This window comes from Gracilinanus agilis, chromosome X (assembly GCF_016433145.1).
Source record: "Gracilinanus agilis isolate LMUSP501 chromosome X, AgileGrace, whole genome shotgun sequence".
Classification (NCBI taxonomy): domain Eukaryota; kingdom Metazoa; phylum Chordata; class Mammalia; order Didelphimorphia; family Didelphidae; genus Gracilinanus; species Gracilinanus agilis.
This window is the reverse complement of record NC_058136.1, coordinates 22,880,702-22,900,924: the sequence shown is the minus strand read 5'-3', so window position 1 is coordinate 22,900,924 and position 20,223 is coordinate 22,880,702. Positions and strand designations below refer to the sequence as shown.

The 20,223-nt window shown below is 36.9% G+C and overlaps 1 pseudogene; it reads right to left on the bottom strand.

Annotated features, from left to right (window-relative positions):
- Positions 1-7,270, bottom strand: part of LOC123253523 — a 51,018-nt pseudogene extending 43,748 nt beyond the window's left edge.
- Between the last annotated feature and the right edge of the window lie 12,953 nt (positions 7,271-20,223).

The window sequence follows — 20,223 nt, the reverse complement described above, 5'->3', positions numbered from 1 at the left end:
GGGTTGAAGGGGTTGAAGGGGAAAGGAGGAGCATGAATCATGTAACCATGTTAAAAATGAATATTAATAAATGAAAAAAATCTCAGAAAAAAATAATCATTTTCAGCACAAAAAAAAATAATAATCATAATTCTGAATGTGAATGGGATGAATTCAATCATAAAATGGAAGCAGATAACAGAATATATTAAACACTACCATCTAACAATAAGTTGGAGATTTTTTTAGTTTTTGAAAAATATATTTTTTAATTAATAGAATTTGTTTCCAGGTATCTCAGCCCCTCTCTCCCTTCCCTACACCATAAAAGGCATCATCTGACAAAGAGATATGTATATATAGATTATGTCATTTGTGTCTCTATTTTTTTAGTTCATTCTTTGTAGATGAATATTCACAAGTTATTCTTCAAATATTAAATCTGTAGCTATATATAATCTCTTGGTTCTACTCGTTTCATTCTTCATTATCTCATGTAGTTCTTTCCAAATCTTTTAAAAATTAATCTACTTGTTTTTCCTTATGACAAAAATATGTTTACAAAACACAAACTTGAAACAGAGATGAACACAGTTAAAATAAGAGACTAGTGCATAATCTATTATGCTTCAGCTGATATAAAAATGCAGAAATAATATTAAATCATGATCTTAGACAAAGCAAAAGAAAAAACTGACCTAATTAAAAGATTTAAGCAAAGAAACCACATCTTGCTAAAAGGTATAATAAATAATAAAATAATAACAATACTAAATATTTATTCATCAAATGACATAACATCCAAATTCTTAAAGGAAAAGTTAAATGAATTATATGAGGAAATAGTAAGACTATACTATTGGGAACCTCAACTTTCTTCTCTCAAAGATAGATAAATCTAATAAAAAATAAACAAGAAAAAAGTTACATAGATGAATAGAATCTTATAAAAAATAGATATAATAGATCTCTGGAGAAAACTAAATAAAAATAGAAAGGAATATATCTTTTTCTAAGGTGTACATAAATACTTCACAAAAAGTAACCATGTATTATAAGGCAAAAAACCCTTCATAACCAAATACAGAAAAACAGAATCATATCATTAAATGCAACCTTCTTCAGAACATAATGCAATAAAAATTAGATTAAAAAAAAGGGCTGTGGAGGCATAGATTAAAAATTACTTGGAAATGAAATAATCTAATCCTCAAAAATGAATGGATCAAAAAACAAAACAGAAATAATCAATCATTTCAAAGAAGAAAATGACAACAATGAGGACACCCCAAAATTTGTAGGATAAAGTCAAAGGGGTATTTAAGGAAAAATTTTTATCTTCAAATGTATACATCAATAAAGGAGAAAAAGAACAGATCAATGAAATGGGAGTGCAACTTAAAAGAAAACTAGAAAAAACAAATTTAAAATCCCCAATTAAGCACTAAAAGGGAAATCTTAAAAATCAAAGGAGACATGAACAAAATTGAAAATAAAAAACCCAGTGAATAAATAAAAAAAACTAAAAGCTGGTTTTATGAAAAAAAAAACAATAAAATAGATAAACCATTGGTTAATTTGATTTTAAAAAAGGAAAGAAGAAATAAAATTACCAGTATAAAAAATGAAAAGGGTATATGTATCACCAACGAAGGCAAAATTAGTGCAATTACTAGGAGTTATTTTACTCAAGTATATGCCAGTAAAACTGACAATCTAAGCAAAATGAATGAATACTTATAAAATGTAAACTGTTTATATTAACAGAAGAAGAAACAGAATACTTAAATAGCCCTATCTTAGAAAAAGAAATTGAACAAGCTATAAATGAATTCCCTAAGCAAAAATCTCTAGGACTAGATGGATTCACAAGTGAATTCTACCAAACATTTAAGGAACAATTAATCCCAATGCCTTCCTTCCCCAATGTATATTTCTCTTACAATAAATGATGCTAAACTTTCCTATGACAGTTCCTTCATCTCAAAACTGCTCTGTAAAGTTCTAGTGTCAGTCAATTCACTCCATTCATCTGAATGGGGATTTATGTTCATGTGGATTTTATTTTGCCCAAAAAGCCTTATAATACTGAAGGAAGGACTATTATTTCAAGTGTGAATCAAGTACTATGCAACATCCAGTTCAACTACTAGATTATCTAGCTGGATGGTCATAAATGGAACAAAGCTGAAACTAAGGCTATTCAAGGTACGGAACCACTTAGACTGCAAGATGAAGGACATGTTTTTAACTTTGCTTGTTATACAGCATCAAATGAAAGGCAGCATGGTATAATACCTAGAGGACCAGCCTTGAAATTAGGAAGACCTTAGTTCAATTTGTGTCTGACATCTACGGGCTGTGTGATCCTGGACAAGTTACTTACTCTCATAGCACACCAGCAACTCTTAAGACCTTAAAAGTTGCACCTAAGATTTATAGTTTGTGGGAGATGAAATCACAAGCACACCTTCCCCCTCAAACACAACACCCTATTAAACTCAAGTTACATAATTTCATTTTACCTATGGGTCATAAGCTTCCTTCTCTGCTTTAGGAGATAGTTTTCACAAGCAGCTATTGTTTTAAAAAAAGGAGCTTCTTCCCACTCAGTAAGGGAGTCTCTTACAAGGTCTCAGTTTCCTACTCTATAAAATAAGGTTGGATTTGAGGATCTTTGCCCTTCTTGCTCTACATCTTATAGATCTTACCATGCAGGTGTTAAACTTTTTCCAGCCACAGGACACACTCTTAAGACATGTTCTCTGGATACCCTCCATTTCTGAGATGTCCTCTCCTTTGGGGCAGCTGGGTAGCTCTGTAGACTGAAAGTCAGGCCTAGATATGGGAGGTCCTAGATTCAAATTTGTCGTCAATGACTTCCTAGATGTGTGACCCTGGGCAAGTCACTTAACTCCCATTGCCTAGTCCTTACCACTCTTCTGCCTTGGAACCAATACACAGTATTGATTCTAAGATGGAAGGTGAGGGTTTGTTTTTTTTTTTAAAAAGAGATATCCTTGCTTTGGCGTCTTTGGATGTCTTAGAATCTCGGCTAAAATTGTACCTTCTTCTAGCTTTAGCAATAAGAGAAGAAAAAGAAATTGAAGGAGTTAAAGTAGGCAATGAGGAAACTAAACCATTACTCTTTGCAGATGATATGATGTTATACTTGGAGAATCCTAGAAAATCAATTAAAAACTAATTGAAATAATTAATAATTTTAGCAAAGTTGCAGGATACAAAATAAACCCACATACATCATTAGCATTTTTACATATTTCCAGCAAAGCCCAGTGGCAAGAGTTCAAAAGAGAAATTTCAAAAAAATTTAAAAAATTAAAAAAAATTATAAAAAGAGAAATTTCATTTGAAATCACTCAAGATAATATAAAATACTTGGAAATTTACTTGCCAGAACAAACACAGAAATTGTATGAACACAATTACAAAACACTTTTCACACAAATAAAGATAGATCTAAACAACAGGAAAAACATTAATTTCTCATGGGTAGGTTGAGCTAATATAATAAAAATGACAACCCTACCTAAATTAATTTACTTATTCAGTGCCATGCCTATTGAACTACCAAAAACTATTTTATAGAACTAGAAAAAACAATAACAAAATTCATCTGGAAGAACAAATGGTAAAAAAATATAAAGGGAAATAATGAAAAAAATGTGAAGGATGGTAGCCTGGCAGTACCAGATCTTGAATTGTATTATAAAGCAGTGGTCATCAAAACAATCTAGTACTGGCTAAGAAATAGACTGGGGTAAATGACCTCAGCAATCTAGTGTTTGATAAATCCAAAGATCCCAGCTTTTGGGATAAGAACTCACTAATTGACAAAAACTCCAGGGAAATTTGGAAAACAGTATGGCAAAAATTAGGTTTAGATGAGTATCTCACACCCTATATCAAGATAAGGTCAAAATGGGTATATGATTTAGACATAAAAGGTGATACTATAAGTAAATTTAGGGAACACAGCATAGTTTACCTGTCAGATCTATGAAGAAAGGAAGAATTTATGAGAAAACAAGAGATAGAGAACATTATAAGATGTAAAGTAAAAAATTTTGATTATATTAAATTAAAATGGTTTTGGACAAACAAAACCAATGCAACAAAGATTAGAAGGGAAACAACAAAATGGGGAAAAATTTTGTAACAAGTTTCTCTGATAAAAGTCTCATTTCTCAAACATACAAAAAACTAAGTCAAATTTACAGGAATTCAAGTCATTCCTCAATTGACAAATGGTCAAAGGATATGAATAGGCAGTTTTCAGATGAAGAAATCAAAGCTATCAATAACCATATGAAAAAATATTCTAAAGCCCTCTTGATTAGAGAAATGCAAATTAAAACAGCTCTGAGGCACCACTTCACACTTATCAGATAGGCCAATATGACAGGAAAGGAAAGTGATAAATATTGGGAGGGATGTGGCAACATTGGGACATGAATGCATTGTTGGTTGTGTTGTGAACTGATCCAAACATTCTGAATAGCAATTTGGAACTATGCCCAAAGAGCTATAAAATGATGCATAACTTTTGATCTTGTAATACCCCTACTAGGTCTATATCCCAAAGAGATAAAAAAGAGGAAAAGATCTACTTGAACAAAAATATTTATAGTTGCTCTTTTATGTTGGTAAAGAATTGGAAACTGAAGGGATGTCCATCAACTGGGGAATGGCCGAACAAATTGTGGTACATGATGGTGATGGAATACTACTGCGGTGTAAGGAATGATGAACAGGATGATTTCAGAAAGAACTAGAAAAACCTACACGAAGTGATGCAGAGTGAAATAAGCAGAACCAGGAAAACATCCTACACAGTAACAGCAATATTTTGGAATGATCAAATGTGATAGACTTAGCTACTATCAGCAACACAGTGATCCAGAACAATTCTGAGGGACTTATGACAAAGAATGCTATCCACCTTCAGAGAAATAGTTGTTGGAGTAGGAATGGAAATGAAATCTATGCTTTTTCACTTGTTTATTTGGGTATATGTTTTAGGGTTTTGGTTTTATAATATTATTCTCTTACAAAAATGAACAATATGGAAATATGTTTTGCGTGATAACACACGTATAACCCAGATTAAACAGACTGCTAGCCCAGGGAGGGAAAAGGAGGGAAGAAGGCAATTTGTATTATATAACTTTGGAAAACGTATGTGGAAATTTGTTATTATATATAATTGGTAAAAAAATTAAAATGTAAAATTGCACCTTATACAGGAAGCCTCTCTAGCTCCTTCTTAATTCTAGTGCTTTTCTCCTAATGCTTATTATCTACTTGTCTTCTATATTACTCGTTTATACATAGTTATTAGTGTGTTGTCTCCCCATGAGCTCCTTAAGAGAAGGGCTCTCTTTTGCCTTTCTTTGAATCCTCAGAACTTAGCCTGGCACAAGGTAGGGTTCTTAATAAATGTTTACTGACTGAATAGGGTGGCATATGAGAGTATATTGTCACCTTCATGCCTCACTGAGGACATAAAAATGAACATAACTCCCTGGACCATTTCAACACTTCATCTACTCCCCTCCCTTCCCCTTCTTAGCTTTCCTTCAAGCATTGTCTTACTCTAGGAAAATGTAAGCTCCTTGAAAGTATGGACTGTCAATTTTCAAAAATAGATTTGTATTCCTAGCTCTCAGCATAGCAACTGCTTGTAGTAAGGATTTAACAAATGCTCTATATACCTCTGTTTCTAATGCCAGAGGCTGGTGGGGTGGGGTGAGCAATAAAAAAATGGTCTGGATTTGAAGTCAGAGGCCCTAGGTTTACATAAAAATCTTGAAATTTACTACTGGTGCAACATTGTCGAAGGCCCTTCATCATGTTTAGCACCATGCCTGGCACTTAGTAGGTATTTTATTAATGTTTGTTAACTGATTCATTCACCTCTCTGGGTCTTTCAGTTCCTCAACCAGAAAATTAATTGGTTAGATAATCTCTATGGTCCCTTTTGATTCTAAATCTGTAATCACTTTTTTACTTTCTCAGGATGACCATGATGGTAAATGGGGGAGCAAGAACTGGAATCATATGTTCTGGTTTCAGGTTTAGTGCTCTTTCCAATATATTAAACACTTTGGGGTTAGATATCACACTTTACTAATTTTTATATCCCCTAGATTGACCAACATAATATTTTACAAAGTGTGGCACATAGCACATGTCTGATGAAGTAATGAGCATATACAGAAGGGCAGAAGAAAAAGAGAGGCAGTTTCTGTCGTATTGTTTCCCCTCATCCTTTACAAAGAAAATAATAAAGAAGCAATTGGCAAGCTATTGGAAACCTGGGATATTCAAGACAAGGAAGGTTCCTAGGATGTGGACATTCAGCTCTTCCTTTAAAACTGTAGAAGTGCTCTAAGAAGAGATGTTTTCCCTTTTTTCTTGCAGAATGGGAGAGCATAGAAGTTGATTAGTTCTATGGATTCTCTCCCCCCCTTTTATACTAAAAAATTCTTTATCATAAGGGATAGTTGTCTGCGAGAGTAAAGAGACGAATAAAAAAGGAAATATAAGTGATAAGAGTAAAAAGAGTTACTGAGCCTGGCCTATCATTTATTACACCAGGCTAACTCTTGTTGAACTATACATATCTTCTGGTATAAGAATAATCCTCAATGGAAACAAAAGCATTTTCTAACTTTCTAGAGTTTCAAGTTCTTATAAGATTTTTCTGTAAATTATTCAGTTCTATTCTTACTAAACTCAATGACTAAGAGAGATTTATTAGTTCCAGCAAGCAAACAAAACAACCTTCATTTTCCTGGATTATGTAATAAAAGGTATGCATTATAAGCTATAGGGGAATGACTCCAATAGAAGAAGCTTAGGACAACAGGAGGCACATACAGAGACCAGGACTATTACCTTGTACTTTGTGGGTGGCTTTTGTTGTTGTTTTTCAGTTATTTCAATGGTTTTCTGACTCTTTGTGACCCCATTTGGGGGTTTTCTTGGCACAGATACTGGAGTGGTTTGCCACTTTGTTCTCCAACTCATTTTACAAATGAGGAAATTGAGGCAAATGACTTGCCCAGAGTCACACATCTAGTGAATGTCTGAGTCCTTATTTGAACTCAGGTCTTCATGACTCCAGACCTAGCACTCTATCCACTGTACCACCTACCGGTGCTCCAGGGTGCATGCATTCAGTGAAATGTTTAGTGATTCCTTTGGATAAAGAAGAATCAATAATGAAGGTGATGCCATATAAGGACTGGTTGAAGACATAGGGCATGTTTCTCTTAGAGAAAAGCAGATACAGGAAAACCATGCTAGCTATCTTCCATGACTATCACTTGAAAGAGAGATTAGAGGTATTCTTTTTGTCCCAAGAGACTACAACTAAAAACAATGGGTAGAAATTTCAGTATTTCAGATTTAGATCTAATGCAAAAAAAGTTTTCTAATAATTAGAGCTGCCCTTAGCCAAGCCAGTTAATTTAGCACCACTATACTAAATTTAATGCAAATTAAAGGGAACAAGTTCTAAGTAGCAGATTTATGGTTTCACATACAATCCCTAATTTCTGGCTTTCTTTATGCATGGAAATGCTCATTTTTGTTGAAGATTTTCTAGTTCACAGTAAAATTTATTTTCAAAAATTTCAAGTTGTTCCAAAGTAGAATGAAATGGACTGCCTTAGGGAGATGATCAGTTCCCCTAACACCAGAGGTTAGTCTTTGAGACAAATAAAGCTAGATGACTTCTTGAATGTTGAAGAACAGAAGATTCTTATTGAAGTATGGCTTGAACTGGATGATCTCTGAAGTAGATTTCAACTTGGAAATTCTATGATTCTGAATTTAAATATCTCTTTGGTACTATGTTTCAAAAAAACAAAATGACATCAACTTTATCTTACAGGAGCCATGAGAACTTTTCATCACAGTAATGAGGGCATGCAGAGGAAATGTGGTATAATGTAAAAAAGAGACCAAACTAGGGGATCTCTGAGGTCCATTCCAACTCAATATCATAAGTCACAGAAGCAGAGAATATTAGGAGAATAACTACTAAGTCTAGGAATCAAGAAAACTTAGGTTCTTTTTGGACCTCTATATGACCTTGAAAAAACCATTTCCCTCCATGGGCTTCAGTTTCCCCACTTATGACGGCTGGACCAGTAACCATCTCTAATGTTTCTTACAACTCTAAGATTCTAGAACTGATGAGTCAAGTCAGTTAGAAGAGTTAAACTGATTTGTACATGTTAACCCCAGTTGAGTATATTGAATGTAGAAGAGCCTGCTCTTATGATAGGAAAGACTTATTATTTCTATTTTAGCAATGGATTGTGGGAAATTTAATCATGGAAAAAGCAGAAAATTGGTATCAATATCCCAAATATGAATCTGAGAAAAATGTGTTTGGTTAGAGTACATATCATGACATAATCAATCCCCACTTGGGAAGAGAGGGGAACCTAATGGTCTTGATTAGCAGCAAGTCCATCATGGATATTTTTCTTTATAAAGTAGCACAAACAATAATGGACATATTTTCTTGATTTCCCTGGAATCACTCCTGTATTTTATTGTCTATTATATCCCTTTTCTAAGTTTGACTACTATCCTAATTAACATATAGGAGGAGAAAAAAACTCACCTCATCTTAAACAGGATATTAAAGCCTCAATTTACTGGAATTTAGTTAGCCAGAACTCACAATTAACTAGATGTATGCTATACTAAATATTTTGGAAAAAAATGAGCAGAAACAGAAAACAAATCTGTATCTATTCAAAAACCAACTATCAGGGGTTGTCCTGGGGTCAGTATGAATTCAGCCCAAAATGCCTGCACCTTCTCCATCTAGTCCTAAACAGTTCAGAATGATGACCCCGAAAGGTTAAATGAGGGTCACTGGATTGTTCCCAAGGCAGAATAGTAGACGAATATAGCTTAGCATTTTTAGCAAAAAGAGAAGAAATGAAAATGGGGTTCCAGTTAACTTTTTATTAACTATTCTTCAGGTTGCCAGTTGATATTGGACTGTGTCCAATTCATTGCACACTTGGTATTTTTTCACAGTGTTATGGTTGCTCACAACTCCATTCATTTGTTTGAATTAGTCTCCCCTTCCCATAAGGAGAGCATGGAACCATGAAACACCAGAATTGGCAATCCCGCACACACTATTTCCACCTCTAAACAGCCAACCCACTGATTCATTCTGCCTAGTTTTTGGCCTCCTGGTCAGCCGTTTGTGGTCCCGTGGGATCCAGTTTGTAAGTCGGATGGTCCAGCTATTGTCCGTCACCCTTGCTACATGACCCGCCCAGCGTCTCTTTGTGCGATTAACTGCTTCGGGTACATCTGCCACCCCTGACCTTCTGTGGAGCTCCTCATTTGTCATGTGGTCACACAGGAAGATTCTGCACATCAGTCTTTCCACAGTGTGTTGGGTGACCGCAAGATCCTGCTCTTTGCTCATCATTATGAGCCAGCATCCTGATGTGTAGATCCTGGGCAACACCATAGACTTGCACCATTCTTAATTTAACCCATCTTTCTGATGGTGGTCCAAATGAATACTCCCATTTTGTAGTTTAATTTTTTTTTGCATTTCAAACATGCTTCTTTTTTTCAAATCCAATCCAATTTATTATTTCAGACTACCTGTAGGCATCAGCCTCCTCGTGATGAACTGTTTGAGATAGCTGCTTCTTTCGAAGGGAGTTGGAACTTTGTGCCACTGAATTTGGCATGGCATCCATTTCTTTTGTGTAACTGAACATGACACCCTGAAGCGCAGTGGGAACCACAGGAGAAGTAAACCAATAAAAGGAAAACACACACTTCTACAGACTTTCTGGACTTCACCATGTGCACTGTCTTTTTTTTTTAAGTACTTAAGAATTTGTAGTTGCCCAATTGGCTAAGAGAAAACAAATATGGGCTTCTCCTACAGGATCAGAAGCAGTTGCTTAGACAGACTATTTACTAAGGGACCGGAGAACCAAAGTGCTTGGTTTCTTGAAGGAAAGGGGAAAAATAATCCCATATTACCACAATGCAGCATGAGTCCAATGCAAATGGAAAAGACTGGTGGCTTATTAATAGGCTCGGCCTGTAGCAAGGCTGCCTTCCCGGCTTCAGTTTGAAATTGATTATTTTAATACAGAATTCCTGAATGAAAGAGGTTCTTGGCCTTTTCCTGGGCTGTTGAATAATGTATGTGGGAGAAAGCAAATAGCAGCAGAGGGTCTCAGCTGCGGGCACAATGGGGAGCGCTCAGAGCTGAGGGGCCACATTAGTTTATCATTGCCTTGTCAATCCTCATAGCCTGGGAATCGTTGGACGGCCTGGAAAGCAGCAGCTGCCCGACGTGTGGTAGGCTGACCGGGGCACTTTCAAGAGACGACTCCATTTACCCATCTCAACACAAGATATTGATTTGCCTCCAAAGCTGCAGAGAAAGGACCAAGTCTGAAAATATCCCGAGGTGGCCACTGCTTTTTTTCATTTGGGTTCCCCCTTTCCCCAGGCATAGAACCCGAACTGCTTTCATCATTTCCCCTCTACCAAATCAGGTTTCCCATTCTTCATGGAAAAACTGTGACAAACAAGAAGCTGCCTGGCAGACGGACTTACTCCAGTGCTATGCAGAGAGTCACACTCTGTGACTCTGTGATTTGAGAGATGTGCCCCCCCCCCCCCCACTGAGTGAGGCGGAAGGGATCAATAGGTCATCTAGGTGGGGGGAGAGGGGAAGGGTCTTCTTGGCTGGCAAAGGGGAGGTGGGAATACAGAACCCCTTTTAAAAACATTAAATCCCATCCCTGGTTGCTGTCAAATCAGCTGAGAGATCCCAAACCCTCAAAGCAGCCCAGTGTATTTACCTAATCAGGATCCAGAAATGCAGACAAAACTTTGAGACCAGCCCTGGTAGTTGAGCCCTCTGTTATGCTAAACAAGCTCAGGAGGAGGACAGGCCCAACCATCTGCTGGAGACATGCATAAATCGAGATGTGCATAAATCGAGTAGGAGAGAGAAATACTGGCTGGTGCATAATGCCGAATCCAAGGGCCCATCCTGGGAAAGATCGGAACAGGCTTGTTCTAAGAATGCAGAAAGAGACTCTGTATTCCAATTAGAGAGTGGTTTCTTTCTTTGTTTCCCTTTCCTGAAAAATATCAACTTGGCCTGAGGGCACCACAGTCTGCAGGATTCTATAGAGGGCCTCCTGCACCGACATTCTCCCAATCTGCAAAAGCCATCCATGACCATACTGGAAAAGTGAAGTTTTGAGCGTCTTATGACACCTCTGCGAACAAAGTTCAGGTCCAGTTAGGACTGGATGAAGTCAGGCTTGGAATTCCCTTTGTAGAAAGGATGTGACCAGTCGGTGGCATGATTTCAAAGGGTCAGCAAGAACCCAATGCTCCAGATGAATCTTTGCTCCTGCAACTGGCTAGCTGATCTAGTCTGCTGTCAAACTTCATCCCTTCGGCTGGCTTAAGATGCTGACTTTTCCCCAAATGCCACCACCCTAGATGCTGCTTACATTTTTAGCTCTCATCAATGATTTATATCTACCCTGATTGAAGGATGACAGCAGCTTTTGATAGTGTGCGTGCGTGTGGGGGGGGGGCGGATCCATGTTAGGTCTGTCATGGAGTAGCTTGGTAAGCCAACTCAGGATAGCACAGGGAGTTTGGGGGCTCTAAAATGCTCATTTCCCCAAATTTATCACATTACTCGGGGCTCATTACAAGCAAGGTCCTCATATGTGTGTTGTAAAGGGTTAGAGCTGTGTTTGAATCATGCCTGACTCTTACTTGTTATATGACTGGATCAAGTCCAATAATCTCTCTGAAACTTGGTTTACCCATCTGTAAAATGGAGAAGTGAATCCTATAGTCCCTATCCTACAAGGCCATTGTGAAGTTCAAATGGGATAATGAATACAAAGTATAGTACAAATTTTTAAGCAATACGCAGCCATAATTATAATCAATGGTATTCTAAATTTGAACCCTCATCAAAAAATATCAGAAGAATGAGATACGGCTACTACTAATTATAATAATCTTAGCAGATGCTTTTAGCTCTAAATTTTTCTTAGCAAAATAAGTCAGCAAACATATAGACCTAATCTACAAAGTCTTCAAAGCTATACCTTTGTAAAAACATTCATATTTAAGAAGCACAGAATCTCAGAGCTAGAGGAGATCTGAGAGATCATCTAGATTAGCATATCCCTGAATAAGAATCCATTTTACAACTTACTTGACAAGTTGCTTTTGTAGTTGACTGCTCTTTGAGGCAAGGCTAATTGTCGAGAAGGTTTTATTAACCTCGAACCTAAATCTGACTCTCAATAATTTCTACCCATTGCTCCTGGTTCTACTCTCTGGAATCAAGTATAACAAGTCTAATTTTTTAATCTTATAATTCAGCCCTTTAAGTCTTTGATGTTAGCTATCATGTCTTCTCCCTCAACTCCCCATCCCCTCAACCCCATTTCACTTCTACTCCAGGCTAAACAGCCTCAGGCCTTCAAACAATACTCTTTAACGTGGGAACTTGATCTTCACCATACTAGTCATTTTCTTCTAGACATTCTAGGCTTATTAACTCTCATCCTCAAAAATGGTACTCAGAACTATAAAAGGGAATTCTTTGAGTTCACACTTGTGAAAATAGAATCCTTTGTTCTCTTTGCCTAGTTGGAGTTAACACCTTGGTTAACAATAACTTTGAATCGACACAAGCTTGAACTAGGTGGAAGAGCTCACAAACCACTTGGAGAATTCACACCCTACCTAGTGCTAGGTGAGAAGCCAGCAAGATACTTGGAGAGCTCCACTCTTTTTTCTAACTCAGTCAGAAAGTTGTTCACACCCTCAGAAAGTATGAACCCTTTTGATGAGTATTCACCCCTCCAGAAGGTGAGAACTAGTTCCCACAAACACTGCCCCCTGGGCAGTGCTAGACTATTTGGAAGCTGTGATTAGCCCCTGTGAAAAGGGGCAGGGGCAGGAAACCACCATAAAAGCCATGAAAGAAGTCTGGTAAAGGGGAGTCTAGTGGAGAGTGAACTCCAAGAAGATAGTCACTCCAAGAAAGAAGGTCAGCTCAAAGAAGAAAGCTGGCCTCAGGAGTCACCTTCAGCTCCAGTCATTGTCTTGACCTGCCTCTTCGAGGGAACTTGGGTGAGTGGATAGCTGGTTTTCCCTTCCTGTCTTCTGGAGATAGTCTACAAGTCCTGGCTGAGCCAAGCACTGAAACAATATTTCGTTAGATAGGTTAATGTCTTCTCTATCCTTTTGTATTTCTCTACTTTTACTCTTTCCACCTTTATTTTATAAATAAAAGATTTATAATTTTCATATATTTAGCCAAACCATTAATTTTAACACTTATAGAACTGAATATGGTCAAATCAGGACAAAGTACAGTAGAATTATTACCTCTCTCATTCTGGATCACATGACTCTCAATGTAGCCTAAGGCTGCTATAGCTATTGAACCCAGGACCTCTCATCTCTAAGCCTGGCTCTCAATCCACTGAGCCACCTAGCTGCCCAGCTATTTTGACTGCTATATCATGTTGGTAGTTCATATTGTGTTTGCAAACTAATAACAAGAACAACATTTGACAATTACATAAGTGGTCTTTTATTTACTTTACAGATAAGGCAACTAAAGCACAGAATGGGTAAAGTACTTGTCTACTGTTATAGAGGTAGCAAACAAGAAAGATTCAAATCCAAGTCTTTCTGACTTTATCTTACACTCAGTCCCTCATACCACATATAGATTATCATTTATCATTTATTAATATTGTTTGAACCTAAATGCTCAGAGACTGGTTGCACCCAGAATGTTGTCCTGACCTCAGTAATTCTCTTGGAAAGTAGAGATAACTGCAAGGAATTCTGGGTCCTACCACGTCCTGGATTCACCCAAAATATTCTTGTTTTGGATCCCTCCACTCAAGCTTTTGTTTAGCTTTGCTCAAATTTTTTGAATGTTTATATTTACTAATATGTATCTCAATCTATCTTGCTTTCAAATTTCTCTTTCAGCAAAATTGCTTAACCATGTACCTGTACTTATATGCAGGTTCCCTATACTATATAATATAAACCTCCTAGAACCTGAGCAAGAGGGAGCCATAACTCCCTTCTGACTCACTCTTCTCTACCAAATGACCTAATACATTTCTAAAACTATTTCAGATTATGGGATTTGTCCTTGCAAACAACATATACAACTGTCATTATTTACTTCATGTAATGGTGTCTCACTGATTTCCTCATTTTGTACTTTTGACATTAACTTTTTTGAACTCACATGTATGACTTTACATTTATTTCTATTAACTTCCATCTTATTAGATTTAGGCCAGTATTCTAGCCCAGTGATGGGCAAACTACGGCCAGTGGGCCAGATGTGGCCCCCTGAAATGTTCTATCTAGCCACACAATATTATTCCTAATCTGACTAATACAATGAGTAGGATACAATACAATGAAACTTCGAAAGAGTTGCCTTAGAAACAGACTGACAGATGAGCATTTCCTTTCCTTTGGCCCCCTCTTTAAAAAGTTTGCCCATAGTTATCCTTCTCAAGTTTGTGTCATATGTGGATACAAAGTAGATAAATATGCCATCTATGACCCCATCTAAGTCACTGCTAACAGCAGAAGGCAAAGTACAGGTCTCTGAGAGAATACACTAGAGACTTTCCTTCAAAATGACATCAATTCATTAATGATACTTATTGGGTCTAGGCATTCAGCTAGTTCTGAATCCACTTAATAGTCTTATAACCTAGCCCACATCTCTTGCTGCTTTGTAGATAAGGATAGCATAAAACTGCTTTGAAGAAAACTAAGTAAACTAAATTTCTAGCATTCCACTAATGTATCATTCTAGTAACCCAGTCAAAAAAAGAAATGAAGTTACCTTAGCAAACCTTTTTTCTGACAAGGCATATTCCCTCTTCATGATCATTGCTTCATTTTTTTGATATTCACTAGTCATCGTTGTAATAATAAAGTCTAGAGTTTACAAAATCATGTATTTGTAAAATCTTATTCTGAAGGACAGTAGATTATAAGCAGTGTCACTCATGAAAAATAATAAGAAATAGAGAGATAAACAAATTCACAGAAAGTATGACAAAAGGTCCCTTTAAGATGATCTTGAAAGTCTTTTAAGATGAAATTGGAAGGGAGGTGCAACAGACAAAACTGGAAAAGATCTTTCTAGATTTCTACTGAATTTTGTTTTCCATTATTGGCAGTAGTGCTCTCACATTCTGAATTTAATATCAGAGTAAGTGATATATTGCAGGAAGAAGTTAGAAATTGCACTGAAGAAAGCAAAGCTGAGCACTGGGACTAGAACAAACATGCATAGAAAAGGTTCATGCCAGAAGAGGATTTTGAAGGGTGTGAGAGGGATGATTCTCAGATATCTAAAAGAGATACCAAATGTCTTGAAAAAAATCAGTGTTACTGCCAAAAAGGAAGGGGGGTAGTGGGGCACTCAAATGAAGAAAGATCAATAATAACTTCTGGCTAAGAAGGCTGACTGAAAGGAGGCAGAACACCTAGTTCCTAAATATATCCTCTTGCAAAAACCTAAAAATAATGCCAGAGTCAACAATGATTGAGAAATCCAATGATAAACTTGAAGAAAAGCCTTATTTCACTTCAGAAGAGAAAAAAATGTCAGGCAGAAGGCTATAAACAACAATAAAGGCAGAAACCAGTGAAGAAACCGTCAAAACAGGCAAACAAGAGGGTAGTCTCCCAGTATCAGAGATCAGCTAGAGACATGGGTAGCCTTCAAGGCTCTGTGTCTCAATTCAGTAAGAAGAAAAGGTTCCCATAAAGAACTCCAGGTGGTCATAAAATTTCAAGGTGGTTGCAAGAAGTCCTAAAGTGCCTCAGCAATGAATTAGAATCAGTAGCATTCAGACTAGGACAATCCAGGTGCATGGTAAGGGAGTGGGCATTAAGGTGCTTGAAACTGTACTAAGATGCTACCAACAGCCCTGAACACCCACAACTCTGAATCTCAAAGGATGTGGGCAAGAAGGGGAGGAGGTTAACCTTGACAGGTGGAGATCAGAACATGAACTCATATGACCCACAATGAGACTAAATAGAGACTACTATCCTGCCCAAAAGCATAAAAGCAGGCCGAGCCAGGTCCTAACACAAAATCTTAATTCAGGTTTTAAAGCTGAAGAGACGATTAAGTAGAAGACAAAGATGAATGCATAGAAATAAAATAGATCCAAAGATAATACTACAATTAAATCTAGAAAGAGAGAATTTTGTAACTTTAAGCAAAGACTCAAAGGAAAAAGTAGATATTCCATAGACTACATGAATACCTAGAAGAAATGAAGCTAGAGATAAAAACTGAAATAAATTCTTGGAGGAAAGAAATAGGAGAAGTAGCTTAGAAAAGAATGTGGTTAATTTTATTCTACTAATGAACTCCTTGAACATTAGAGTAGATTTAACAGAAATGAATGACTATAAGACAGAAATATTATAAAAAAATCCAAAGATGGAAAAACAAGCAAATATAAGGGGTCTGCTATTAATGATTTGGAAAACCTGACAAGGAGATATAATTTAAGAATTAGTGGACTCTAGAAGCAGCTCAGTAGCACAGTAGATAGAATGCTAGGCCTAGAGTCAGGAGGACCTGGGTTCAAATGTGGCCTCAGACACTTCCTAGCTGTGTGACCCTGTGCAAATCACTTAGCCTTAATTACCTAGCCCTTATAGTCCTTCTGTCTTAGAAATCATGATTTTTTAAAAGCCTGGACATTACATTTCAAGAAATTATAAATTAAAACTGCCCAAATATTTTAGGATCAAAGAGAAAGTTGCCAATAACCTCCAGAAAGAAATTACAAAAGAAGAAATGCCAGAAATACCATACTCAAAATCCAGAACTTTAATTTTTTTTAAAAATAGCACAAGTAAACAGAAAGGAGTAGTACAAATACCAAAAAATCAAAAATCACACAAGACCTAATACCTTCTACTACAAATGAGATCTTGGAATATTATATTCAAAAACTAGAGATATATGTTTGCAAACACAAATAATTTATCTAGAAAAACTGAGTATAATCCTGCAATGGAAAAAAAACTGATCTTTAACATAATAGACTACTTTCAAGAATTTCTGCTTCTTGGTGTCTCATGAAGTCGTTAGCTTTTATTTGCCCAATTCTAATTTTTAAAGACTGACTTTCATTCATGACCTTTTGATCCTCCTTTTCCATTTGGTCCATTCTACTTTTCATGGAACTCTTTTCTTCACTGGATTTTTTTAAACCTCTTTTCCCAGTAGGTCAAGTGTGTTTTTTAAAAAAAACTATTTTCTTCATTGGATTTTTGTGCCTCTTTTCCCACTTTGATCACTTTTGCTTTTTAAGATGTTATTTTCTTTTTGCATTCCTTTATTACTTTTTCCCATTTTTCTTCCACCTCTCTTATCTGGTTTTTGAATTCCTTTTTGAGCTCTTCCAGAGCCCAAGACCAATTGCCAATTTTCTTTGAGGTTTTACATGTGGCTGCTTTGCTTTCACTACTCCCTACTGAATCAGTGCCTTGTTCTTATTTGTTCTGATAAAAACTTTCTGTGGTTTGGTGTTTATTTTACTGTCTGCTCATTTTCTGATCCTATTTTGCCTGTAGACTGGGAATTTGGAAAAATGCTGATTCAGTCTTTTCTGCTGATGGCTTACAGGACTTAGAGCACTGTGAGCTATTTTCCCCTGGGACTAGGGGTTTCACAGCAGGCTTGAAAGGGCCAAGTTCTATGGACTTTGGAGCCTCACTGCAGGCTGGTGCCAGGGCTTGGGACTTCAAGGAGTGGGTGTGGGGAGCTCTGCTATTAGCTTAGGCAGAGCCCTGGTATTCCAAATTGGTCTATGCCCAGGCTCAAAACCTGGTGCAATAGGTTGAGGGTGATCGGTCCACATTCCTCTGTGCATAGTTTTACTTCTAGTTCCATCTTATCCTGTGAAAATCAACTCTCTCTGCCTGCCTTTTGTGTGGATAGAATTTGCTTCCCAGGACTCTCTTACCCAGCATACCATTTGTATGCTCATGCTGAGTGAGCATGTACATAGGATAAAGTTTTGGTGTAACCCTGCCTCTCTCTTTTTTTCTCTTAATGCAGCTGCTGAAGCTGGTTTTGAGCCAGGCAGGAGAATTTACACAAGTGGCCTAACTTTAGTTAGATATTTTAGGTTTTGTACTTCTTTTTTTTACTTCTTCCACTTCAAATGCTTATTAATAAACTTTGTAAAAATAATACTTGGAGTTACTGATATTAATTTAAATCTTATACTTTCAAGTTGTTTTCCACAGGAAAGCCCCTTAACTCCATCATTTTATTGGTTCAGTGACTTCAGTTATTTTGAGGAGCTCTTTGAAGGTTGGTTTAGGAGGATTCTCAGAGCAGTTCCAGCTTTTGTTGTTACTAAGCTACCATCTTGGATCCACCCCCTATCTTTCAAGAATTTCTGACAAAAATACCACAGCTTAGTAAGTAATCTAAAATATAAATACAAGAATCAAGAAAAATTAGAAAGGTAAGTAGGGGGCATCCAGATGGCTCAGTATATTGAGAGCCAGGCCCAGAGATGGGAGGTCCTGGGTTCAAATCTGGCCTCAGATACTTCCTGTCTGTGTGACCCTAGGCAAGTCACTTAACTCCCACTACCTAGCCCTTACTGCTCCTCTGCCTTAGAACCAATATTGGCTCTAAGACAGAAGTAAGGGTTTAAAAAAAGAAAGGTAAATATATTGGAGCAATTGGCAGAGGCTATATGATGATCCAGTGCTAATATTCTATGAATGAGACAAGAAGCAAGAGTTTCTTCAGAACCATAAAGCTTTCAGAAAGTACGGAAGAAGTTAAAAATAAGAAAAAAAACTCAGAGGTCCTGGGGCACATTAGTTCTGCTCTGAAGATTATAAGAAGAGAAAGAGAAGGGAGAATGAAAGTAATATACTACTATAGAAAGGAGAAAGAATGGGAGAGAACTTGCTATTTCTCATAATTGGGTTGCACAAGAAAGAAAAATATATGAATATAGATGATAGTATCAGATAAACCTGACCTTTGTCTGGAACAAGCAAGAGAGAGCCAAGTATAAAGAAAACTAGAAAGCTAAATTTATTTGAAAAAATATATGGAATTGAATGATGATACCTTCTAAGGGGTAAAGGGGATAAAGCATCTCTGGAATCTTAGTGCCTTCAAAGAGAATTGATAGAATAGATTAAGAAACATAGTGGTTCTGAATGACATGGAGGAATGGACAGGAAATAGCAAGTAGCTCAGTTTGGCTTAACCGCAGGTTATTTGAGGGTAGAATAATATATAAAAAGCTTGGAAAGGTACACAAGACCCAGATAGTGGATGACTTTAAGTAACCAACAGAGAAGTTTTTTCTATAGGCACTGGAGAGCCAGTGGTGGGATTAATACAGACATGTGCCTTAGGAATATCACTTTGGCAGCTTTGTGCAGGATGGATTGGAATAGCAAAGCAGTGTCATATAATATATATAGGGAGTCAGCCTATGAGTCAGGAAAACCTGAATGACAGAAAGACTTGCAAAGGATGAGCTCCCTCTGTGGTAATTTTGCTGTTCTGTTTTTACAGTGCCTTAGCAAAGTGAGGCAGTCATCAATTGTCAGGGAGGGATGGGTGAGCAGGCTTCCCATCTCAAGTTAACTGAAATCTGGTCTATTTTCATCAGTGAAGTAATTTTAGGGACTACGGGGCCACAGCAGGCTTCATTCTTCAATGTCATCAAATAGCCTAAGGAAATCCTTATAATAATAGCTAACATCTATATAGTACCTATGAGGCAAGTATTGTGTTAAATGCTTTATAAGTGTTATCTTATTTGATCCTTATGACAACCCTGAGACGTAGATGCTATTATTATCCCCATTTTACAGATGAGAAAACTTGAGCAAACAAAGGTTAAGTAAATTGATTCATTGCAGGATTTTCCATACAGCTGTTAATTCCTTCAGGCCATATTGTCAACCAGGTCTTAACACCAGAGAAACAGAGTAAGGGACATAAGGGACAGAACTTGATTTTCCTGGGGACCCTGTGAAGAACAAACAAATACAAAGATTTAATTATATGCCAGTTGGTTCTCTGATGATGAAAAC